A 26889-nucleotide genomic window follows, 5' to 3' on the forward strand; every position below is an offset into this window, starting at 1 on the left:
CATCAAGGGGGCCATACTTTCTGCTTGAATGAGGAAGGCCTCTAGGATTTTGAGAATGTAGGAAAAGATGGCATCATCCTCAGGCCACCTCTAGACTGCTGGGGAAGTGACCTCCCTCTGAAGTTTCTGGCTCCACATGAAAAATGATGAGCAAGCAGGACAAGTTGGTCTACCTCCATTCTGACTTGCACAAATAGCTCAATTCCAATTGGCTGATGAGTGCTGTGATGGGTGTGACTGCCGCTCCCCCCCCCCTTTGCTTTTGACTGCCATTTCATACCAGGATGGTGGGCTGCCTGCCATAAAAGACCTTTTCTTTTTCCTGGCTTCAGTAGCAGAACGATGAAATGCTGGCTGTTAGTTTTTAAATCTGCAGAAGAACCCTGAAATGTTACTGGCCACTTCCTTGTCTTTAATGGCTGATGTGGACAAGCATTCTGCCAAAGTTCTCCTTCGAGCCAAGTGACAGGAAGAACTGCAGAATGGTGCATTTCTTCATCAGTCCTCAAAAGACAGGCCCGCAAAACAGAAAGCTATTGGCGCTTGCTTTCCTGGCATGGATGGGAGTGGAAGCTGGAAATGCTGCTATCAAGGAGGGCCTGTTTGATTGCAGTCTGAACAAAACACCTGGCCCAAGTAGAGGAAAGGATTAAAATCCAGACAAGTACTTATTAAGATGGTTTGTTTTCAACCAGTTTATGCATCGGAAACAAGCAGCTGAAGGCTGCAGTGTGGAAGAGCCTTAGGCGGTACCAACAAAAATTGATAGTGACTGGGGATATGGATTTATCCATTTTGTCCAAGCTTTTATTTATTTATTTATTTTTTATACACACACACACACACACATACACACATACATACATACACACACTATTTTTTTACACTAATTCCAACTTAAAGGCACCATCAGGAGGAATAAAGAAATCCTCAAGCATCCCAAGAATAAAGGGGAGGAAAAAAAAACAGAAGCTTCTTTCACAGCAGAAGAAAACTAACCAGAATTGTGTGGCAAATTTCAACACAACTTTATACAGAGCACAATACTGTAACATTTTAAGCACCCTTGTTTGTTCTTTCAATGTGTGGGCAAAGAAACTGTAAACTCTTCTGAAAAATGCTGATAAGTGAAAATCCTTGCTACAATGCATTTACCGAGATCTGCTTGCTTGTGGGTTTAAAAAATCCTAACTTCCCCGGGGCGGAGGGGGAAGAGGAAATTTTGACGGTATCACTCAGTATCACTCATTAATTTATTTATTAATCAAACAGTGAGGGCAAGGGAAATAGTATCAACTGTAGCCTTTGTTAAGGATTTGGCAATGGATGAAGCAGGGAAATGATCCAGACCTCACCTGATGCACCAACCCACTGCTTCTCATGGGCCATCTGGTTCCTTGATGGTTCAGCCAAAGTATAACAAATCACTGATGGAAAAAGGAATGACCTTAGTCGGCTTGCTTCATGGTGGGTCTATGGTTCACCTTGCTTCCTTTGGCTGGAAATTTAAAACAGACACATTCTTTTAAAAGCAGTTTTTAGCTGGCACGCCCCAAAAAAGATTGCAGGGAAAACCCGCCTTTCATCTTCACTGGGAAAGGAGTGAAATGATTCATAGTAGTTCTGATCTGGTTGTTTCTGGCTTTTGTGAATGCTTGAGAAGAACTCTTTCACTTTAGTATACAAAAGGAGGGTGGTTTGGATGTTGATTCTGTCACTTCAAAAGCAAATCAGCCTTCTGTGATCTAAGGTATTTTGCATTTAGCAAAAACTTCTCTGTTGTGGGTTTTGTTCTTTTTTTCCCCTTGAACCGCGCATGTCTTTCAAAGTAACTTTCTCTGATATCCTCAAAGCTCTGAAGGGTTGCTTTATAATGTTGGTTTTGTATATTAAATTATCAAATCCTTTCAGATTCATTGTCTGTTTTTTCTCTATTATATAGTTATATGACTGTCTTTCGACACTGTTTTTGTTGAGAATTATAATATAATTACAGTTTGTTTTTTCTATAGTACCAAGACCAGCAATATCGTTTAATCCTTTTACTGTAAAATGGGAATGTAAGTTATAAAGGGTCCTGCTGGATTGGCCTGGCATCCAGATTGCTTTATTTGTTTAGTCTGGGAATGTGCATCTTTGCATATTGTTAAGTCTTCAAAACTTAAAATGTGCCCATCACATACACACAAAACACACACAATTTTCTTTGTTTGCTTGAAAGCAGTTCAAACTTGGAACAAAGAACCAATGAAAACAAATGCTTATAACCTTATTTTACAGTATTTTATGTCATAAGATGACATAATGATGTCATAAGATGACGTAATGATGAAGTTATGTCCTGAACTTCATCATTACTGATAACCAGAACAGTATACGACATACTAACTTTAACAGAGAAAAGGAGGGGAGTGCTTTCAGACTTGCAAGGCTGATGGCAGCTTCCAAGGTAGTTCGGACAAGAAGGACAAACCATGAGTACTAACACTACCTTTATTGTTTTGCACAGTGGCAATATTGTAGCCAATGAGGTTAATCTGAGGCGCGATTGTTGCTTATCTTACCTTTATTGTAAGATTACAGTAAAAGAATCTTGCAAGTCTGAAAACACTTCCCCCCTCCTTTACTTTTGCTTTCCAGAAAACTAGGGAGGGTCCCTTCTGAAACACTCCCCACACCCCTTCTGTGGTCTAAATTCCTTTTGCATGATGGTTGTCTAGGCTGTGGCTCTTTCTTCTACCTCCCAAGGTCATGCCCACATACCATTACACCCATATGGCATTGGTTTCTTAGTCTGGTCTACTTTGTTTGGCTTCCCCTTCTCTCCCCCCACCCCATGCAAATTCCTACAATATAATTTGTTCAAGGAAAATTATGGCTTCAAGCTTGATTATGTGAGAAACAATCTCACCTGCTATGAACCTGTCAGTTAAATAGAGCACCAGGAGGGGCCCCTCTGAAGATGTTCCTGCTGCTAGGCCTATCATGCATGTGTGAAAAGACCCTTCTTGCGTAGCTCCTATTCTATGGAATGCACTCTCTCAGTATTTAGGAGGAGGGCAAAATACATCTCCTTCACCAACATTTTTAACTGGTAATTATTTCAATGATTGGTTTCAATTGCATCAATTTTCTTGGTATTCATTTCAGCTCAACCCTATCTGTCAGCAGGACTGGACCAATTTTGGGGGGCGGGGCAGGGGGGATCAGTAAAAGAAAGATCAAGAAAATGGACCAGATTCAGTTTAAGACTGTGGATGATAACATCCTGGGGGGGGAAAATCATTGATGGATTCCTATGGGAGAATCATTTGGGCAGTAGAAGAAAATGTTGCTGACTAGTCCATTATAAATTCACACCTTCCTTCCTCACAATAACATGACTCAGAGTGCAGCCTATGCAGTCCATTCTGTGCTTCTCATTGCACACAAACACACAAAGATACAACAAGAGGGGACAACAGCAATGCACCCACACAGATGCAACACATTCATTGCTTTGTTATACAGAAGAAAATACAGAAGCCTCTTAGGGCCATTGTTGGTAAAGGAACAAATTTCAGAAGCAATGTTCTGCACACTTGCTCTATCTTGTATGTTTTCTTCTTTGTATTTATTTTCTAAGTGTTGATATAAACAGAAATATGGGATATAAATTCAATAATGAATAAAATAAATCATCACTGGAAAAGTGAGACTTTTTCTCTTCATTTTGTTTCTTTCTCTCTCTCTCTTTAAATTTTGAAGCTATTGAAGAATATTCCTCAAGAATAGTCTTCATGAATTAATAATCTGACTTTACTAATAGTAATGGAATCCTTCACCCTGAATTCCATTATAGGCAAAACTGAAATAGCAAACTATTTCAGAAGGTCTATTGGCAAATGGAAACATGCACATTTCAGTACATACACATACTGTAGTGAAATAGGGGGGTTATAAGCAAATCATTTTATTTTAGTGTGGAATAGGAATGGAAAGAAATTCATTGAATTCATATTTTAATATAAGTGTTCTAACTCATGATTCTCCAACAATTGCAAACATGATTGTTGTTATCTGAGTTCATACGTTTTCCAAATATCATGAACATTTCTCTAATTAAGAGAATCTGTAGAAAAATACATAAATTAAGGGAAAAGATCCACATAAATGTCTGTTTGGCAAAAATGTGTATATGAGGAAATTGTGTATAAAGAGGTTGTGATAGGTAATATGACATGAAAATGCATGGATTTTTTTTTTTTAATCACAATCTGAGGAGTGAATGAGTCAAAATTTTAAAAATGAGAATGTAAACACCATTGACAAATTCATCCATCCTTTGCATGGAGGAGCATTCAATGATCTCATCTCTGAAGTCCAATCTATACCCACCAGGTTGATTATTTCAGAAAGTTCCAGACATCTACAAAGGTTTATGGGAACTAGAGAACAATCCAGTTTAGATGTTTAAGGTATTAAAAGATGCTACTAAAATCATTTCATAAATTTACTTGTTGATCAAAGAGAAGTCGAAAGGGGTTGAGGATGGCCTCAATTTTTGCACCCATGAGCATATTTTGACCACTAGGGCAAATGGTGAGAGAAGGGGAGGGACTTCACACCTCTTCCTGGGTCTGTTTCTCACCTGGTCTATTGATAGTTCTTCCTCTTTCAGTTTCTCTCTCCCTTATGCTTCCCTCTCTTCAAAACACGTTGAGGCAGAAGTGAGATTTCTATCCTAAACATTTCTTAATAAATCTACTTTTTACTTCACATATAATGAATGTCTGTTAACATTCATTGATAGCTGATTAAGCTCATACTTGCATCCATGACAGCTACATTATGAACATTTTACTTTTTCAGTGAGATGCTCTGCTCATTATTCGGTATTCTTTTAATGCTCTGCTGATGTTTAGGAGTACAAAATCCCCTAACAAGACACTGCTGAATAAATCTTCAAGAAAAGGATGCAGGGAAATAGGCGCTTTCAAAGTATTAAGAACAGCATGAGGAAGAAAGTCATATGCCAGATTTTATAGCAAATGGGTCTTTTTTACAGAGTAGCTTTACTGAGAGTATGTTTAAGCCAGTTATCCTTCCAAAATATGTCTTTTAATCCCAGTTGCTCTCTCTGAACCTTAACAAATTCTGTCTGAATAGAAATGGTGCCTTCCTCGTTATGCAAATACAAACTCTTCCTGTCAAAATGGCAGTGGAATTAGTATGAATACATTCTCTTTCCTCCATTCATTATGGTGATTTTAGTCTTTAAACCAGAAAGCTAATATCTCAAATTCTAAGAAACATGCTACAGAAATTAATCTATCATTCACAGAGAAATATACATTCATTAGGTTGGCACTGATCATCAACAAAAGCAGCTAAACAAATTTCATCTTCTAAAAAGGATAAATTATACAGAATCAAATATGGAAACAAATCTATATACCTTACATGAAATATACCATTTAATATTTTGTAGCAATTACATATACTATGTATGTTCCACAAGGAAATTTGCCCTCAGCTGATCACCATTCTTTTACCTAAATTTGTGAGGCATTCTGGTATGTTTTACTTGCAAATTTACTAAACAGTAAGGGTAATTTTCTGTCCTTAAATGTTGTGATATTCTGTTCTGTTGTCTGTAGATTCTGCTCACAGATGCTAAGTTAGTTAGTGTCAGTGATTGTAACTCTGAGCGTTTTATTTTCTTGATTGCAATAAAGTAATTCATTCATTCATATAAGACTCTGCACATTGCTATGAGAAGGAGGTATCTGTAATGTGATTTCTCTGGCAGAAGAGGAGAGGAGAAAATGGTGAGGAACAATTAGGGTTATCATACAAAACTCTTCAGATTTTAACACTTATTTTATTCAGGAGTTTGTTTGTTTAAGGGAGTACCTTGGTGACAGATGCATTACATCGTGGTTTTGTATTCTTGAAGGCCTGCTACTGAGGTAAATTAAGGAGGGATTGATTTTGTGCATGCACATGCAATTATTTAATTTTAATTTAACTGTTGAATTAATTTTGGCCTTGAAATCAAATCAGCATGGATCAGCCTAGCTTTCAGTGGAGAGCATTCCCATTCAGTGGAGAGAAATCCCTTGCCTGTACTTCCGCTCAACTCAGTGACAGAATGCTGTCCTTCACCAATCCTTAATGACCAGGCGACTCAATGCAAGGAGAAGCACTTTCTCAAACATGAATGACATTCCTTGGCAAGTGCTTTCAAATGGATCAGCACATTTTTCCCAGTATCACTGAACTACTTTATTTATTGTATGTTGCTTGTGAAAATCAACATCCTTCTCCCTCTCTCTCTCTCTCTCTCTCACACACACACACACACACATTTTGTAAAAAGGTCACTTTAAGGGTAAATGATTCTATATAATAGTTCATTTTCTAGGCATTAAGTTGTGTCTTGCATGTTGAGTTTCCTACATCTTGCATCCAGCATTCCCAAAAATGGCAATTTGGTGGACTTGAGAATTAAAATATCAATGCTCAGAGCAAGAGGTAAAATAATCAGTTTCCATTTTTTCTTAGTGGACATTGAATACATCTGGTAATGCAGGTGATATAAAAATACTGTTAATACTACTAATACTCTTAATCAAATATCTCATCCATCAGTGTGGCATGTCTGAATGTTCTTCCTTATTGCTCTGAGCACTAAAGTAGATTATCCTAAAAGAAATGGAACAGTATTTTATGTTTTAATAACACTGAAGTCTTCTGATCCATTCTTCATGCTTAACAGCAACAGATCATAGAGTTGTGGGTTATGGTATGAAGGCATCAGTATTGTTTGCCATGGTTTGTACAATGCCCTTGGTCCTAACACACTATAGATTTTTTTCTTTTTTGCTGCCCATCTGTCCAACTTCTTAACTACATATTCATTTTTGTCCTTAACCCCTGTACATGATTCAGAGAAAAGCTATTTGTATCTTAAATATAAAAGGAAAAGCTGTAAGACTAAAATTGCACAGGTAGTCCTCAGGTTACAATGGCAATTGGGACCGGAATTTCTGTTGCTAAGTGATGCAGTCATAAAGTGTGACATCACATGACTGCATTGTTTAACAGCAGCAATCCCGGCAGTCTCAGTTGCCATTGTAACCCTAGGACGATGTGGGTTGTTAAGCAGGAAGAGGCAGGAGTCCCAGGCAAGCAGCTGTCAGGTGAGAGCAGCCGGTGAAAGCTACTGGGTGTGTGTGTGTGCTGCAGATGGCAGAGAGGTGGCAGCAGCAGCAGGGGGGTGATTGTAAATGTGGGCTGGCCCGAATTTTGATCACATGATGGCAGGGGTGCTGTGATGGCCAGAAGTTCGAGAACCAGTTGTAAATCCATTTTTTCAGCACCATTGTAACTTTGAACTATCGCTGAGCAAATGGACGTAATCCAAGGACTACATGTAATTCCTCTCATCTGTCCTTACTACAGAGATCTCTCAGTGGTGGGAATACACATTGCCAAAATTCTAGAACATATTGTTCTTCTTTTATGCAATATTAAGTGTCTTAATCTTTAAGAAGCTCTAAGCATTTTGGTTGCTTTTATTGCATGAGAATTACTCAACTACTGCTCTGGAAATTATAATTTACAGTAATTGCATTTATTTCAGTAGAATGTGCTTATTCATATGTTTTGTGCATGTTTGTTTAGTAATAAGCTCCACTCTACCCAGTAAAATTTATTCCTAGTAATCTACATTTTGCATTATAGCTAAAATTGCTGTAGTAGCCCAGCTGAACTCATAGGGTTAAAGGTTAGAGGCCTCAAACCTCCTCTCCCAGAAACCCTGTGGATATACACACCCTAGCTTTACCCCCTGCCTTGGGTTAGCACCCTGAGCAGATCCCAAAGTGATGCTGTTATTTAGAAACAATTTGCAATGTAAAGAGGTTCCAATCTGCATCAAACACACAAGGATTAAGCATGTATGGAGACAGTCATCACCAGAGAAAAAGAACTGGACTTTGAATCACACACATTAAAAGAAATTACACTTAGGGCAATTATTGACTAAAGCTTTCCTCTTCCCCTGAAGAACATATGATCCCATCTGCTTGCAAATTAGAAGTTTAATCAGAGGTTAGAGGAGAATCTTAGCTCTCACCTTCTCTCCCCCCACCCCCCTCAGCATACAACTCCATGCTTGTCTTTTTCCTGATGGAAAAATTGCTTTCAGTTTCCAAAAGAACATATGCTTTATCCACCTGGAGAGGAAGTGTTGTGTGGGATCTTTGTCTCCTGCTCAACACATCATCTCCCTTCAGGAAGATCCTACTTAACAGAGGGATGTCTATTCCCTATCTTGGAAGCAGCTATCAGTTTGGTGAATGCCAGCTGGCACACAGCAGTTGCACTTAGGTTTCCACAGATCTTGGGTCCAAACCTAAACCCAAGAGAAAGACAACAATATTTACTTTGAAGAGATCTCAACTTCATCAAACTGAAGTGATGAGATCTTCTTTTCAAGTTCCCAGTCCTTCTGAAGGATAGGATCCCAAGGCACCCACATTTTAACTTCTCTGGTCACTATATGCCAAGACACAGTAGCCTAGGAGCAGGACAGGAAAGATTAAAATCAGTTTTCCCTACAGCAATTTCAGTTCAGCAGGAACAATAGCGTTCTTCTTGGTTCCAGTGGAAGCAGCAAGGTTAAATACTAGAAAGTGAAGTATTCCTTCAGTTAGAACTAGCAAGGATATGGGATCCAATCAAACAACTCTATCTGAGCTTAGTTCTCTCACACCCACAGATCCAGAATCACCAATATACAACAACACAGATCAGAAGATGGTGGGAAGGTAAGGAGGGAGGGAAGAGAAGGAGAGAAGGGCTGCAGTCAAAAAGATAATACCAAAGAAAAAAACAAAAGTAGAGGTAGATGAGGGAAACCTGTAAGGACTTTCTTAACTACAATTTTTAACATCACCCAGTCATCAATGTGGTAATATAAAGCTTGTCTGTATAAGTGACACATGGCCATAGTGATACCAACATGAAAGTAGAGCCATAGAAGGGGGAGATGAGAAGACACCAGTTTATAAAGTAATACACATCACTTCTACTGTATACTAATTCATCTTTGAGGTTTCCTCTCAGAAAAGGATACCCTTTGAGTGTCCCAAAGAAAATGAGCTTAGCTTAGTTTAGAAACATAGTCTTTATAGGTGCAGAAAAATTATGACTTTGAACATGGTGAAGGTGGATCAGTAGATGAAAAGAGGAAGGGCTGGCTGTTGAGAAGCTTTCTGGACATGCCTGGATCTATATTAGTTTAACATGATTTATATCCTGCTTCACTTCAAAAAATATGGATATACTTAGGGGTGTCCACACAGGACAGCGTGACCAAAGTTCCTTCAGTGACATAAAAACTAGGTGGAGCTTCAGTTGCACTGTTGTGGCCACCATTTTGACATTTTTGACCCTTCCCTGTGGACACTCCCAGATATACTGAATACTGACTCCCCATTCCATCCCCTCCCTGATATGCCCTGGAAGGTGAAGCAAGGGAATGGTGAACAATTAAGTCCCATCCTGCAAGCAACATAACTTTGCATCTAATCCCTAGTACTCAAAGTTGCTAATATTAAAGTAAGATGAACATTTCAAAAATATGTTAAAACAGCTGTTATAAATGAAGTGGAAAATATATAATATCAATATATATGTGCACTAGCTAATGAAAAACATGCCTAATCAAAATCATTTGACTGTAAAATTAATATGGAGAAATGATGTATTTCTATAGTACTGAACGGTAAAAAAATAAGGAAAATATTGGAGGAATCAAGAGGAACAAGGAGAAATATATGAATATTGTTTCAAAGGAATTCTGACTGATTTCAGTGACACTTACTCCAGAGTAAGCAATCTCAAAGGATTAGAGAAGAGGGAATTGCATTTCTGCTGGGAATGTTGTGCATATATAGGAAAGAATATGTAGTGCACACACTTTAAAGGGCAAGGTAGCTTTTCAGTGGCCGGTATTTAATCAGTAGACATTTCATACAAACAATACAGTCTGAAGTAGGAGAATTAACAAGACATTAAGCATTCAGACTGCTTCTATCCTGTTGCTACAAATGGCTTCTAACTGTGCTGTAATTGTTTCATTCTGATACTTTGCGATTGTGATGGTATTGCTATTTGATTCTTTATATTTGTAATCCTTTTTCACTTGTCTTATGAGTTGCCTGGGAGACTTCTGCTGCTGAAAGGCAGACTATAAATAAAAGGCAGTGAATTGAATGAACCCCTATTAATAAACAGCTACAGATGTCCACATGATTTGTGCACAGCGGTCTTTGGTGATCTCTAGAGCATTGATGTTGTTATATCCCATGTTATCACTATTAATTATGTACTTTCCAAACTGAAAATGTCTCTCCTGGGACATGGCTCCTGCTGTAGTAAAGAGTTGGGGTAACAGGGAGTAATATCACTACTATAAATAAAAGTTGCCACAGTATGGTTCACTGATACTCACAGTGCTCAAACCTATCATATCCAGCACAGTATCCAGAGGCTTGAGACAGAATAGTGCAACATTTGCCAAGAAGCAAATCTTGCAAACTGTAACATTCAGCTGGGGTTTGCATTTTCATAATAATGCTATTGATTCCTTAAATGAAACCTCAAATGCATGTTCTTTTATTTACAGAAGCCAAGATTGAACTTCTCAGAAGAGCATAATTCAGGCCAAGGATACATGTACTCCACAGGCTTAAAAAACAGGCATTAAATATATATGAGGGTAGGAATGAAATAGTAAGTAAACTAGAAAAGAACTGCAAATAGAATAGTTAAGTCATTGCTGTAAAACCTCATACAGACTGCAGTCCACATTTTACTGTGATGTAAGATCAACAGTGCTTTATTCAGTGACTTTTCCTCTAGATAAATATGTATAGGATTTGAACCTTACACCTTTAGATAAGATGCATACAATTGCCACTGTACATTTTCCTGCACAGAAACACACTTTTGTTAGGATTTAAGTTGTTTTTAATACATGAACTCTCTCCCAACCTCACACTCTCTATGAACCCTGCTGTTTGTTGCATTTTTATCTGTACTTGTCCCAGTAACACAATTTCCTTTCAATCTCTCTCTGTCTCTCCTGGACAACTGCAGATGTATGGATTTCAGTTCTCAGGATTCTCAGCAAAGGCCAAGTTGGCTAGAATTCTAGGAGTTCCATACAGTGTCCAAGGTGGAGAAATTTGCTAGATGTTCTGTTCTGCTCTACTTCTCAATTCTTCCTGTTTATTACTTTCTCTTCAGCAATTCTAGTTTTCCCAGCTAGCCCTTCTTTTTTTCTCCATATACTCTTGCTTTTCCTCTGCTTCTCTTAGCTATCCTTTTTCCTTTTCTCTCTGTTCCACTACAACTCTCTTTATACCCCTCAACTCTGTTTCAAGTGGCAATGAAGCATTCCAGGAGAAATATCAGAGAAGACAACTCAAGATGAGGGATTAGAGAGGAGTTCTGAAGTTGTGTTAGAAAGTCTTTAAGAAATACTGAAAACAACGGGATTTGATGAGACTACCTATGGATAGTACTTACATAAAGAACAGCCAAGGTTTGAGAATGGCTTTCTGAAGCCATTGGGCTTTCTGAAGTCCAATGGAAAAGAATAAAGCAGAAAAAGTGTATCCCATGGTGGAAATGCTACATGACTGATTAGACAGGTAATAAATGGACAGTCTAGGACAGAAGCACAAGATACTGGGCATGGGAGCAGACTAATGTGATCAACCCATCCAAAGCTAGAAGAGAAAGAATTTGAATCTAGTGAAAAAGTACTAATCAACAATTTACAAATGGACTGTACCTCAGTGATGGAACATATGCATTTGGAAACATTTGCTGTGCTACTGGTTTAACATTCCACATTCTATACTTACATCTCTAGTAGATTAGAGGTAGCAAATGTTAGAAAAGACCAGTACTTGGATCTTTAGGAACTGCTGCCCTTCCAAATGATTACTACTGGGATAGCCAAACAAATAACTGAACAAGGATAAGATGACTTCCTGTGTTCCTTCCTAATAAGCATGGTTATAGGGAAGATTGGAAAGCAAAGAAAGAATATGGAGCCAAGAAAAGAATATGAAGATAAGTAACATTGTGAAAGGAAATCAGGAGGAGGAGGAGGAGGAGGAGGAGGGAGGGAGGGAGGGAGGGAGGGAGGAAGGAAGGAAGGAAGGAAGGAAGGAAGGAAGGAAGGAAGGAAGGAAGGAAGGAAGGAAGGAAGGAAGATTGGATGATAATTACTAGATTAGCTTTTTAGAGAACAAGAGAAAAACCTCTTGTGCTTTCAAATGCAACAGGAAGGAACTGCTTCTTTCAGTAGTGCAAGTGATCAAACTATAGATGGGAGCTATAAAGTGGAGCAATAGACCAACAGGAAAAGTCTGTCATTTTTTTTTCTTAGTGTCTTCTTCTTGTTCAATTCTTTTTTACTATGATGCCTGTGCATTTGAAATGTTTACAGATACAGACCAAATGGACTTTTTAGTGCTATGTACCATGAATGGGTGATCTTGGGTTACAGCCTAGAAGAAGGCCCCAGGTGAAGATACAAGAGCAGTCTTCCTCAAGCCAGTGTCCTGCCAGAATTCCCATCCAAAATCAAGTTGGTTCAACAACTATGGAGATAATAAATCTGGGGGAAAGTATATTAGATTCTTCGGCAAACAGGAACATATTGGACATACCAGGTTTGGAGATGTGGAATAGCTTAGTTGGCTGACTGCATGCTAATGCAGTTGACCTAACTTCCTGCCAGGTAAAACTGGGAAGGGACAGGAACAAGTTTTTAATCAAGGAGTGATGAAGTAATCAGCAAAAAGGAAGGCAGACTTAGTTGAAGGTTAAATATAGGCAAAGTGTTTTACCTATTAAAAAGAAAGTGAAGCAATAAACTGAGCTGCTTGAGAAATTACTTTTCTTGAGGAGGTCTCAGGAACTGGCTGAGTAGACACCTTTAGGTCTGTTATATTCCCTTCCAGGGTAGGGGTGAATTAAATGGTATATGGAATTCTCAATCAATTCTAGGATGTTATCATTGCTTTCAGTGACCCCAATCCAGCAGGTTAAGATGAAGGTTGGTGGTAGAATAAAGCATTTTGATTTTTCAAAATTAAAACAGATTTCATTTCCTGAATTGTTAATCCTGGAATGTTGTGCAAAAACCATGTTTCCAGTGTGCTATTTATCAAGCTTGTTGAACTCATGGACAAAGATCAGCCTAGTGTATGAGATCATTAGGGTATTATAAAGAGAGAATGCCTCTGGGTAACAGAATGGAAAAGTAGGTCAGTATACAGAGACATTCTCTCTAGGATATTGTACCTTATGACATATAAACTATCTAGGAAATAACCTATTCTAGACTCTTTGCGTTTCTAATTTTAATAACAACTTAGCAAATAAAACTGTGGACTGACATATGAGTCCATAGCTTTGTAGGGTAGCCTATTAAATTGTTTTAAAACTCATGCATGATGACAGCTGGGCAGCATAATTTCATTGCATGTCATTCAAGTGTTTCAATATTTGCACAGGGCCTAGTAAATTAAATTTTGTAAAAAGATGGTATACAATAGCATATGTTCCTACAGCACCATGGGAATAACCAGGATATTACAAAGAAACAGCATCCTCAATTGTAAACGGAGTAATTTAGATTCTTGTGAAATCGCATAAAAAGCAAATGCGAGGTGGAAAAAAATAGGAAACCATTTAGTCAGAAGATACAATGGCTTGAGAGACAGAATTTCAGCAGGAAGCCAAGCCAGGAGTATAAAGACAAAGAGAATGTCTTTACCATGTTTGACCAAGGAATGTCAGGGAAACTTGCCCAGATTTTTTCAGACTGTGCAGGAGTTCAGTTCCTGCAATACACTCATCTGCACCGTGACTACATAATATCATCATTATGCCATACGTTGATATCTAGAAATTGTTATTAGTTGCTCTTAGGGTATGCTTGGCATCAGCCACATTTTCTTTCTGAAACAGAAGTCAGAAGTCCCTTATAGAGTCAAGCTAAAATAAAATAGAATAAGTTAGGCATGCAGAACTATAACAGCATAGTCAGAACAGCCTCCTGAATTCTGGTACCCACCAGAGATGTTGGATTTTGTTTCCTTGAATTCCCAGGCACAATGTACAGCATCTCATATATAGTCCATAAGTATATGAAAACAATAACAACATACAGATAGGAATTCATAATGCTTGATGTGCAGTTGCTGAAAGCCAGCCTAGAAGATGGCTTTCTGAGTATGGCAACCAGCAGTTTGCTTAGGATCCAGCAGTTATATTACATAAGACTAAAACGACAATGACCTTGTGCGTGTTTATTGTCTAAGGATACAGAAGACATATATGGAGATAGTGACAAAGGTGAGGTCAATAGGAGGCTATATCTAATTTGCGTTTTGCTCTTTTCTTCTCCAGCAATCAAGACAATATACCTGATTCTCTATCTCCCCATGCTATTCTAATGATAACTGTATAATGTAGGTTAGGTTAGCAGTAGTGATCAGCCCAAAATGAAACAGCCCAATGACCTATAAGGCTAACTAGAGACTTGACTGTGGTCCTTCTCAGTCTCAATCCAAACATTTTAAATACAGTACCAGACTATCTCAGATATTGGCAGAAACATGAAAGCCACTATCTGACAGAAGCCAATAAGAGCAGATGCACACTCACTGCCTAGATTGAAATATCTGAAATTGCTTTATGAATACAGAGGTGGAGATGTCAATGGTGGGGATGGGGGGAATAGGGTGATACAGATCTTTGAAGAGCCACCTCACTTCTGTAAGCGTAAAGCAAAATGGCATCATTGTCTTTCTTTGCTTTTATTCCAGTACAGTAGTAGCTTCTAGACTAGTCCTGTGCATGGAATAGCTGAAAGAGGTTCTTCCAGCTATTAGGATGGTGAGTCAAGGCAAGTCAACTGCTCCATTAAAGCAAAGACATACTGGGATTTTCCTCCACAAAGAACATTATGGTGCCTCTGGGGCAGAACCAAGTCATCTCATACTGCCCTACCAAGTGGCCAGGAGGCATCTAGCAGAGGTTTCTACTAGCAATAGAACCACTGAGAATGTAGTTTATAGGTAGTAAGTACATATTCCACTTTAGCATTTTCTGATTAAGGCTGTTGGTGGCTGCTGGAGTCTCTGTGTCATCTTGTCATAATGGTATCAAAATACGATTTTTTTTTTTTTTATTGAAGCAAATAATGTCTAAAAGTTGAGAGGAAAAAACTAATTGAAACACACAGGAAAAAAAAAATGAGAAAGCAGATGAATGAAAGCCCAAGCAGAGAAGGTAGCGGCAAGGGCATAAGAAAAGGTGAAGCAAATTCTATAGTTGGAATAACGCTATAAAGGCAGACAGGAGTTGATGAAGGGGCACACATGAAAGAGGACTGCTGAGTGAGTGAATGAATGGAGATGAAAAGAGGCAGACAGTTACAGAACTAAAAGGGAACAAAGATAAAAAGTAAGCATCGGATTCTCTTGAAGGCAGTCATATCCCTGCTGATCATTTTAATAGAATGCCTTTTTCCTTCATAACGCGGGTACCGTAAAGAAATATAATTGCAAAAATTCCAATCAAAGCATTCTTTTCAAAGCATTCCAGAATGCCTTACATTGTTTTCAGTCAACCAGCTCATCCTTTATCCCAAACTTAACAATTCAGGGTTAAATCCACCCAGATTGTCATGAGATGGATGTCTTTTGTGTAACTGTGCTGCTGTTCATAATGTTGCTCTTGTGACCACATACCCGATTACACAGTGCTCTCCACTGTGTTGAAAGGCTACGTGCATAGGGTAGGCTTCCTCCTTCCCCCATAATCAGTAGAAAATAACAGGACCAGTAATGGTGGCATGACAGGGGAGGTACAGTTAGCGAACCTGGTCCCACTTCTCCACTCACCAGATATAACCAGGAATGCCTGAATTATTATTGTATACACAACAATGTGAAATCACAGCTGCCAGTTCTTTAGCTGGTGTCGGCCTTCATTCACATCGAGTTCTCCCCAAGAACCTAGGATGTCATAATATATCAGCATAGTATATGTGCAGATCCAAGCAGTGTGGCCTTTTGTAACTGACAGATGGAAATTTTGTCAATTTCCAGAAGATTTTCTAAGTGCTGTCCAAGATTTTTTGGCATGGTACCCAGTGTGCTGATAACCACTGGGACCACCACCGCCAGTTTATGCCATAATCTTTCAGCTTCGGTTTTCAGATCTTGATACTTTATGGTCTTCTCCAATTCTTTGTCTTCTATTCTGCTACCCCCTGGTATTGCCACATCAGTTATCCACACCTCCTTCTTTTCAACCAGAATTAAATCTGGTGTGTTATGCTCCAAAACTTTATCAGTTTGTATTCCAGAATCCCACAATATTTTAACCTGCTCATTTTCAACTACTTTTTCAACTATATGTTCCCACCAATTTCCCATTACTGGCAGATGATAATTTTTACAAATGTTCCAGTGAATCATTTTGGCAACTGTGTTATGTCATTGTTTATAGTCAGTTTGTGCAATCTTCTTACAAGAGCTGAGTATATGAACTACTGTTTCTTCTGCTTCTTTGCACAATCTGCACTTTGAATCATTTGATCATTTTTCAGTTCTGGCCTTGACTGCATTAGTTCAAATAGCTTGCTCTTGTGCAGCCAAAGTCAAGCCTTCAGTTTCTTTTTTCTTTTTTTTTAATATTTCAATTATAAGCCATTGCCAGGTTTTATCTTTATTCACTTTACCCTTGATCTTTTGTAGAAATTGACCATGTAATGCCTTTCCTTGCCAGCATTCTGTTCGTGTTTTTATTACATTATTTCAATATTCACGTTTTGTTTCCTGTACATTCAGCAAGTTCCAATTTTTAACTTTCATCAGTGCTTGTTCTTGACTGTCTTTTACGTAAACAGCCAATGCATGCTTTTCTTCTAGGAGTTTGAATTATTATTGTTGGTCACACAGTCACTCAGATGTTTAGACTAGATTTGGCATTTTTATCCACCTATCAAGTCTTTCCCAAGGACCCGGGATAGGCAGATGTGGTAGTTTGATGGTGTTAAAGGTATTGTCGCAGGATATAAGCTGTTCCAAGTAAAGCTGCCTTTTGCAATTGACTGATGGTGATTTTGTCAATGCTGATGTGTTCAAGTGTTACTCCAGGTGTTTTGGGATTGCACCTAAGGTGCCTATAACTATTGGTACTATCTTTGCTTTCTTTTGCCACAGTCATTCTATTTCTATTTGCGGGTCTTTGTATTTTGTGATTTTCTCCAGTTCTTTCTCTTCTATTCTGTCATCTCCAGGTATTGCAAAGTCCACTATCCAGACTTTTTTGTCTTTCTTATCAACAATTGTTAAGTCTGGGGTATCGTGTGGCAGGTGCTTGTCTGTTTGAATTTTAAAGTCCCAGAACACTTTAGCATCTTCATTTTCTATTACTTTGTCTGTTTTGCAGTCCCACCAGTTCTTGCTTGCAGGCAAATGGTATTTCTTGCAGATACAGTATGCCAATGCACCATTGTTGCTGTTTTGTCATGCCATTGTTTGTAGTCAGTCTGTGCAATCTTCTTGCAACAGCTAACAAGGTGGTCCACTGTCTCTTCAGCTTCTTTGCAGAGGTGGCATTTGCTGTCTGTTGCTGTCTTCTCAATTCTGGCTTTAATTATTATTATTATTATGGCATTATTATTATTACTATTATTATTATTGTTATTAATGTATATGCTGCCCAATAACCAGGACTCTGGGTGATTTGCAATGTTAAAAACATTTAAAAACAAAGAAGATATAAAAAGAAAAAGGAAAAACAAGTCAAAACAAAAGAACAGAGATGGCAGAGAAAACAAACTTGGATGGGAACAAGAAAAAGGAAGAAAGGGGCATTAATCATACTCGCCAAAGGCCTGGGTGAAGAGCCAGGTCTTCGAGACCCTCTGAAACACCAGTAGGGTGGGGGCCATTCGAATCTCAGGAGGAACCTCATTCCAGAGGGCAGGCCCTGCTATAGCGTGTTTTCTGGGTCCTGACAGATGGCATTGATTAATCAATGGAACCTGGAGCATGCCAGACCTGCCACATTGAACTGGCCAGGCAAATACTATGAGAGAGAAGTGGTCCCTCAAGTAATGAGGCCCTATGCCATGTAGGACTGTATGGGTAGCAACCAGCATCTTGAATTGCACCGAGAAACAAGCTGGCAACCAATGCAGCTTGTGAAGCAGAGGTGTTACATGGGCATACCAAGGCATGTCCATCACTGCCCATGCTGGAATATGGTATAAACATTCTCATCGTGACTGCATGACATAAGAATGCCCTGTTTCATTCCTTCCTTTTATATCTTGGAAATCTTGCATAATGTTTTCTAAACAGAACCTCTGTTAATCTGAAGGTCACCTTGTTTATTTCATACATTAACTCAAAAAGACTGAGACCCAAAAGCTGAGGTTCCCTGCTGACTCTAAGAAAAATTGACATTAAGACTTCACTCATTGTCTTGCTTCATTTCTATTATTTTGAGCTGAAAGAGCAGCATAACATTCTGAGTTCAAGTAAATGTCATTTTTAAAATGCATATTAAGAAAAAAAAATCTGCAGTTTGCTTTGAGATTGCATAATTTTGAGAAGACTTGATATTAGCTGTTTTGAGAGACAGTACATCTATGAAGTGTGGCTTTATAAGAAAAATGATCTTATGAATCAAAGTTGCCAAGAAATGTGACCTATTTACCTACTACGTTTTTTCCTACATTCCTGCATTTCTAGACTACCAATGAAAAAAAAAGGTGTTCTAAGAAAGATACTCTAGAACTGCAATGAGCAGCACCCCAAAATACCTCCCTTGACAACTGCTGAATCTCCTGCTTTTTTAGCATTTCCAGATTGTTCCCTTCCTTCTCCTTCTGCTTTCTAGAATTTCTTTAGTGAGAGGTTGCAGATCTGAGACTTTGAAAAGGAAGAAAAAGCTATGTTTGACAAATCTTGGAGATGTATAGTCTAGCCTCTGTGTGGGTGGTTCCTTTGGGAGTTCAAAGTAGTTTTGTGTGTCTACTGGGAGGGGAGTCCTCTCAGCAGTAGCAGTTTCTCACCTATGGAAGGGGATCATACTGGTTTGCCATTTAGTCTTAGACCCACTATCTCCTTATCGGTTTCTTGGACAGGTCTCTTAGCCTCTTTGGTATGTAATCTCACTTTTCATTCTGTAAAGACGTGAAAATTCCATTTTGTTATACAATGAGGGACTACATTGACAATATAGAGTTGTCAAATATGTAGTTCTGTGTTTGGGATTTAAACCTCACCTTGGACCTGAATTCATTAAGAAGTTCATCATGACTAAACCAGAGATGGCGAACGTCTAACCCTGAGCCTAATATGTCCTGTCAGGCTAATCCAGTCATCCAATAGAGCTTCAAGCAAGTTCCTTCTCCAAAACATCACTCACTCTCTATTTTTGTAGTAAGAACTGTGGTCCAAAGTGTGGTTTTCAGCGCTCCTGGGAAATGGATGACACACAGCTTGGGTATTTGTTAAACTTTTACTCTTTATCTATCCTTGACTCCAATCCCATTTTCTGCCACTGGATAAGTCATCTAGCTGTTTTGTGACCTGACAGATATTTTGTAACTCCAACAGCTTTTTGTAATGGTAACTGGCCCTCAGATATTCAACATGACCATGGGAGGACAAACAAAATTGACAAAAGTCTTCTCTAGGATAAAAGTACATGACCATTGTGTCTGTGATGTTAGTTGCAATTAATTCTGATACACACACACGCACACACACACAAAACAAATAAGAATACTTTCAAATAGGTAACACATAAAACTTTGCTGCTGAAATTTAATTTTAATTTTTCTTATTATTGCTGACAATATCAAATGGAACTGAATATTCAGTTTTATCCACAACGTCATACTATAAATAACAATAACACTGATGTCTGGGGAAACAGTGCTGGCAATGTGTTTTTTCTGTTATCCAAACACAACTGTTTTCAATTATGATAGAAGAAAGGTGTGCCTTTAGAAGTGTGTATTGATGGATAATTAGCAAGGGCAACAAAGTAAATGTTAATCTAAAACTCAGCAGGAATTATGAAGCTGATCTAAATAGATCCTTGGCGCCCAGATAAAATTTAATTCTGGTTTGCTACTTTCTTCCTTAGTGCTTTTAACAGATGCACTTATAGTGTTGAAATTCTTCTTTAGAACAGCTAGTTAATTCCTTCCCTTTGACATCCAGCAATTTAATTTTTAGCAGACTTAACACAATGCTAAAAATAGAAAATAGTATTTGTCATTTCTGAACACTCTCTCTGATTTGTGTGTACGTGGTAGAATAACTAATGTTGTGGAATAGAAAAGAGAGGGGGGGAAAATAGCTACAGTAGCATAAGACCTGCTCCGTAGGACAGATGATGAGATTAAAAAGGTTATAGTATTTATAGCTTCAAGGGTAAGCATGACCTAATGCATCTGTTTCATTGGCTCCAGATATGTTACTACCTTACATAGCAAAGAGTTACATTGTTGCACATACACATCCCCTAAACAGTCAATGAAAAGCTGACTTGTCATTTTAGAAAGGCTGAATTGTCATTTCCTCATTCTGAAGCTCCCTTGACATGTGTACTGTATTTATAGTATTGTAGTTGGTTCGTTCGATACAACTTGCTTGTTTGGAGAGAAGGCTGTAGGCCTTCATTTGCTAAAACTTATTTGTGCACTAACAGCAAACAGATCTGATCACATTTTAAAGGAAATAATTTTAGTTTCCCCCTTAAGTTTATATACCTTATATTATTTATATGCCATCTTTGTACTCAACCATTCCAATTTAACAACCACAATATCACGTTGCAGCGACAGTGAGAAGCTCTTGAGATAGGTATATGTCTGCTCTCAGAAGTTGACAGTTTCTAATTCAACCTTTTGCAATTCTGCTTTTTTTCCCCTCAGACAAAAAAGGATTTTTTTAAAAAAGCAGATGCAGTTATTGTACTTCTTGAACAATGCAACGCTAAAAGGAAATGATTACATTGACTTCCACATTATCATGGAATGGGTTCTATTGCATGTATGGTTCTGAATAATATAACATAGCATCTGGATGTGAAGTTTTTCCAGTGAACTAAAAAAGGAAAAAGTGCATAACTCTTCTAAACTGTATTCACTGGTGATCCAGGAATCCAAAATACATATCAAATAAGCATCTTGCAAGCAGGAGTGTGCTTGTGTTTGTGTTGAGGAAAGGAATGTGGCAGGACAGAATTGCGTGCAGCAGGATAGAGTTGTGGTTTACATGGTATAGATACAACTTTCTGTCTGTGCAGAGATTTTGTTGCTGTTGTATATATCCAGAGAAACCAATTACCATGTTACTTAATACATCTAGTAGAGATTTCTTGATAAACTCAGCACAGTTTCTCTATACACTGAGAACAGGATTCTTAGCAGCATGCAACCACGGTATGAATTACTGCTACTTGCACTTTCAATTGTAGACCAGAGCCCAGAGCCCAGCTGCAACAATGCCTTCTGGGTAAGGGAAAAAGGATCACTCCTTTGCACATATTCCAGACCCAGAAGCCAAACACATCCCTAAAAAGAAGGGGGTAGAAATGGGTAGGTTTCACTTTGGTCTGTCTGTAGCTTGTAGAATAAGGATAGCTATGAGGGACTATTCAACCAATGTGTGGGTCACCCCATGGAAAATAGATTTGGAGCTTATGCTGCATAAAAAACTCCTGAGACACCATATCCAATAAGGATGTCATCACTACTTTCCCATCAATCCAAATATGGCCACTCTCCTTCTTTGCTTATCTGATTTTGATGTTTGCTTTCTCCCCCAACTTTGTGTTATGTTGGGTTTGCTTGTTTGTTTGTTAGATTTCTATCTTGAGTTATAAAAAGATTTATAAACTTTATAAAGAAATGTATAAAAATTATGAAGTTTAAAAAAGCTCAAAGTCGATTACGTTAGGATCACCCTTTGTTTTAGCTTCACATCAACTTTGCGAAAGAGGATGGGCTAAGAGAGAGAGAGTGGCCCAATTGGGGTACTGCAATTGGCATTGAGAAAGCAATAGAGTGTTCTCCTTGATTGCAAGGCAATATCAGTGCCCCCTACTTCATCTAACTTGTAAGGACTTTGCTCTGAACCGGACATGAAGGAAAGATGGTTACTGCTATTAGTTGTCCGGAGACATGCATGATTCATTTTCTGAACAAGGGTCTGATCTTTCACACACTGGAAATTTGTACTATGTGGTGTTGTTGACTGAGAAGGATCCTGGCCAATCCAGAAACAAATGTGTAGAAGAGAAGGTGTGAAGGGCTCCTCTTGAGGGACCTGAAGTAGGCAGCAGGTTGACCAGGTAAAGCATATTAAGCTCTCTACTTCCATCTCTGCTCATGCATATATTTTGAAATGAATGGAAACATTATACTCTAACATGGTGTGGATACCTTGAATTGATGCCTGATGGTTATGTGGATACCCTAAAGTGACCATCGACGACTTCTCCTGGGAAAAGAAAATCCTCGTTCAGTGAAGGGAGTGATGATGAGGATACTAATATATCTCAAGCTTGTCTGTCTCAAGCTAAATCGGTGTCTCCTTTATGGTTTGAAGACCCAAAGATTTATCACATAGATTTTTGAAGCTTTCTAAATGCTAATGAAAGAATAATAATCTGTTGTACTTGCATTGCTAGTAACTGCCTATGTCAAAAGCTTCATTTTGTTTTGATGCTATCAGTGATTTAATGCTGTTTTATACATGTGATGACTTCATCTTACTTCTTTATATCAACTCTGCTAGCTGTCTCCACACTTTATTTCTCTTTCCAAAGTGAATGTTCTGCTGGTCTAAGCATCTGTGAAAATATTTAAGCCAGATGCTACAACCGTTTGCTTTCAATCTGGAAACCACTTTTCATTCAATCAGTGCGTGCCATATGGCTGCTGCATTTATATTTTCACTCATCTAAAATCTAAGTATGATGTACACATACAAATCCACAGGTGTCAGGAATAACATAATAGGCTCAAAGATAAATAACATGCAAAAAATTACATGTAGGACATCCAACACCTGTGCAAACCATGGATAAATAAAAGAACCGACTAAACTGAATGTTTGTCAATATTACTGCATCCAAAAAGTCCACCAGAATAACAATAAATAAATAAAAGAACTGATCTTTGTATATCACACACACTTAAAAAAGCATGCTAAGAAGAATATAATTATCTGAATTATGACATTATTTTGTGTAGAAAGAAGCCATGTCAATTTCAGGATCCATACTGAAGGTCATTTGTTAAATCCCAGTTCAAGTTCATTTGCTTTAAATCCTCTTGGATTGTGTCTAGCATGGCAGTCTGAATTTGGACATGAGATGAGGACACACAGTAGATTGCCCCAAATAGCATACTTCTTGCTGCTATTATTGTCCTGTGAAATGTGGCTCCATTCATGTCAAGGGTGACTCATAAGATATTTGTGAAGTGTTGCTATATTACCTCCTCTACTCATCTGTTCCCCATCATGAATATCCTTGTTTTGCAGATTTCTTCTGAGCACTGAATACATTAAAAACAATCTCAGTAATCATACTCTAACTTCAAGTGGATGGATTCTTCCAATAGTTTCAGGCAAAAATAGCAAAAAAGCAAGAAATCTTAAGCACAAACCTGATTCAGATACTTATCAGATTCAAAATGCCATTCTTCTTGTACATACAACATATACACATAAACAGAAGACAAGGGGTTGCATGTTCAGAACTTTATTCTTGCAGGGAGTCACATCACATACCACTGAAAGGTGGAGCTGAAGGAAGCAGTGGGCAGACCAAAAACTGGGCGGAAGTCATCTTCTCTCTGGTATCTTCTTTTACTCCCCTTTCCACTCCCTCCCCTCCTCTCTCTCTCTCTCTTCCTACTCACATAACAGGACCTACACTTCCAGTTACTGGCAAATAAATAGGTGTTTGGGTTTGGGTTTTTTTGCAAAGTATACTTTTTTGTGTGTACTTTGAAAGTAGTATACAGCATACTATTTGCAAGAGTATACTTTTTTTTTGCAAAGTATAGTCGGAAGGAATAATGATGCTTCTTTCCAAATAGATCAGAGATTACTGTAATGGATAGAGGGCAGGCAAGGTTAATCAATTCATTATTTCCATGTAAGAAAGAATAGTCTTTAAGCCAGTCAGAAATATGAGACAGCTGCAAAGCAGGACTTCTAGAATCAGTAATGTAAAACAGTGAGTAAATCGTTAAATAAAAATTTATTCTCAGATTCCTTCCACCATCCATGAGAAGTTGCATTGGGGGAAGGAACCATAACATGACTGAAAGTTTAATTTGAGGGTAGACCTGTAACTTTCTGAATCCAACACTCCTTCTTCCTCTCTAAGATATTTTAATACATTAGCAAGCAGTGAAAGATAGTACTTTTAAAATGTTTTCAGGCTTTTGGACAAATGGGAGCTGACTGTCCTATCTAGAGTCCTGAGCTCTGGAACTACCTGTTGGATGCAGTGTTTCACAGAAAATTTTGAATCAGGAAACTGAGACCTCGATTCCACTTCTGAGTGATCTTAAAAAGTGTTCTGAATTCTACTGAATTGTACTAAGAGTTGGTGCCAAATTAGAGCATGGGCCCATTGATAAATATATGAACCAAGTTTTGCAACTAATTGGGCTAAGACTTTCATCTGTCCTCCAAATGACTCTGCTACATTAATACATTAATTTGTTCCAGGACTATCTATAAATAATCCTCAGAAAGTTATGCTGAGAATGATAGATCAAATTAATTCTAACAGTTCAAAGAGAGTTTAGGAATTTTGTTACTTCCCTTGATTATGGCATAGCTTTCCTTAAGGAGTTAATATTTTACATCTTCACGAATGACTTTTAATTAAATGCATCCATAACCAGACTTTGGAGATGACACATCTTGTTGCAAACGCAATCCATCAAGTCACAGCAGCTGCGGTAGTCATTCTGTCGTCTACCACAAGCAGAAACTGCCTCAGCTCTGGGTCAGAGCAGATAGGTGACAACCTTTTTGGGAATGTGGAATGAACATTGACACGAGAGTTTATCTGCACTGTTGTTGTAAATTACCACAAATGGATGCTGCCTAGTTAACATTGCACTTTTTGACATCTGCAAAGTTTCACATTTCCCACCTCTGCAACAGACAATTTTGCTAAATTTTTCCAGACACACTTAACTAATCCCCCCATGGTTCTTGCATTTCTCTTTTTACCTTTCCCTTAGTATAAAGGAGAATAATGGCATTCTTCCTATTGTGAGGTACAGATGTAGTCTTCACTGACACATGAAACAGAAGCAAACCATATCCATATTTTAAATTTTCTCCCGTTAGACTACTTACACTACCTGCATCTGCAGGCTTACCATTTACAGCATGTATGACTTTTTCATCAATCTCTTCTTGGATACTAATATTTAAAGCATTCATTTCAGTTCTGTTCTTTGACATATTTACTATCATTCCCATATAAATCTCTAAAATACTTCTTCCAGCATTTCCCTACTTCAAGTTCATCCTAAATCATTTCATCACTTTCATTTTCTAAATTCCATTCATTCTACAGAAGGCTTCTTTTTTAGCCCTTTCCACCCATTTCCAAAATCATTCCTCATTTTCTTTTTTCTTCTAATCTTAACCGTTCCTTCCTCTCTTTTTTTACATTCTTCAGACTCACCCTCTTCTCAGTATACAATATCTTTCATCCTCAATTTTTTAGCAGTCACTCTCTTATGTGCCTATTTTCTAAGCCTCTTTCACTTCATCATTCCACCAAGCATTTTTTTTTCATATTTCCCAATTGCATAGCTGCATGGCACACTAACATGATTCCTTTCACTATATTAAAAGCACATCCTCTTTCATTACTTGTTCACATAGGACTTGTATTTGCTGTGTGGGAAGAGTATGAGTATGGCTTACTGAAAAGGCCCAGCAGTGAAGGCCTGGTGAAAGGCCACAATGATGGTGACCCATCAGAGAGGTCTGGTGGCAGGCAGATGCCAGCTGTGCCACAGGCTTAGATGGGCTGGGGCTCCCTGTGAGGGGGTGATATGAAGCAATAGGCCATGGTGGAAGGAATCCAGATTAGTGCTCACACTAGGTCTTGTAGGCTCAGTTAGCCAAAGCAAGCCTTAGCAGTACTGTACAATGATTAAGTTTTAATGGTTCTTAAGGGGACCATTAGAAGGCGGCTTGGAGAAGTAATTACACTACCAATGTGTTACCAATCTTCAACCCCGCTCCCCAGTTCATGACATTTGACATCCCACCTGCTGGTGCTTGATACCAATGTTAGTCAAACCTATGGCAGGTTGTGATTGTACAGTATTGTGGAATACATGACAGCCTATAATAGCATTCAGCCAGACATGGATATAATGTCTCTCAGACCTTCCCAGTCAATACAAGGCAGTCAGTAACAGATGGAAAGGCCACTCTGTATGCCTTTTCTTATCTTCTTTCCATGTAGCTTGCATAGTGCCATTTTATTGTTCCCAAGAAATTATCTTCCGGTTGTTATTTTCATAGCAAATATAAACAGCCAAAGAATTCTATTTTCATGAATCAGTTTTTGCATAAATTTACATAGATGTGATTCAGAAAGTAGTACCCATGATATTTGTTCATAATAAGAGGCAACATTACCCTAATACCTCCCCACAGACTCTTCCACCTTCTTTTTGCATAATTTAATAATCTGGATGACAATTTGTCCCTGTGTTTC

At 38.3% G+C, this 26889-nt stretch overlaps 1 pseudogene; it reads left to right on the plus strand.

Annotated features, from left to right (window-relative positions):
• Positions 1–2497: 2497 nt before the first annotated feature.
• LOC112540326 (U4 spliceosomal RNA) lies at positions 2498–2610 on the plus strand (annotated as a pseudogene).
• Positions 2611–26889: the final 24279 nt, after the last annotated feature.

This window comes from Python bivittatus, unplaced genomic scaffold (assembly GCF_059951505.1).
Source record: "Python bivittatus isolate LINGU-HERP-01145 unplaced genomic scaffold, Pbiv_v1 ctg000330_np1212, whole genome shotgun sequence".
NCBI classification, from domain to species: Eukaryota; Metazoa; Chordata; class Lepidosauria; order Squamata; family Pythonidae; genus Python; species Python bivittatus.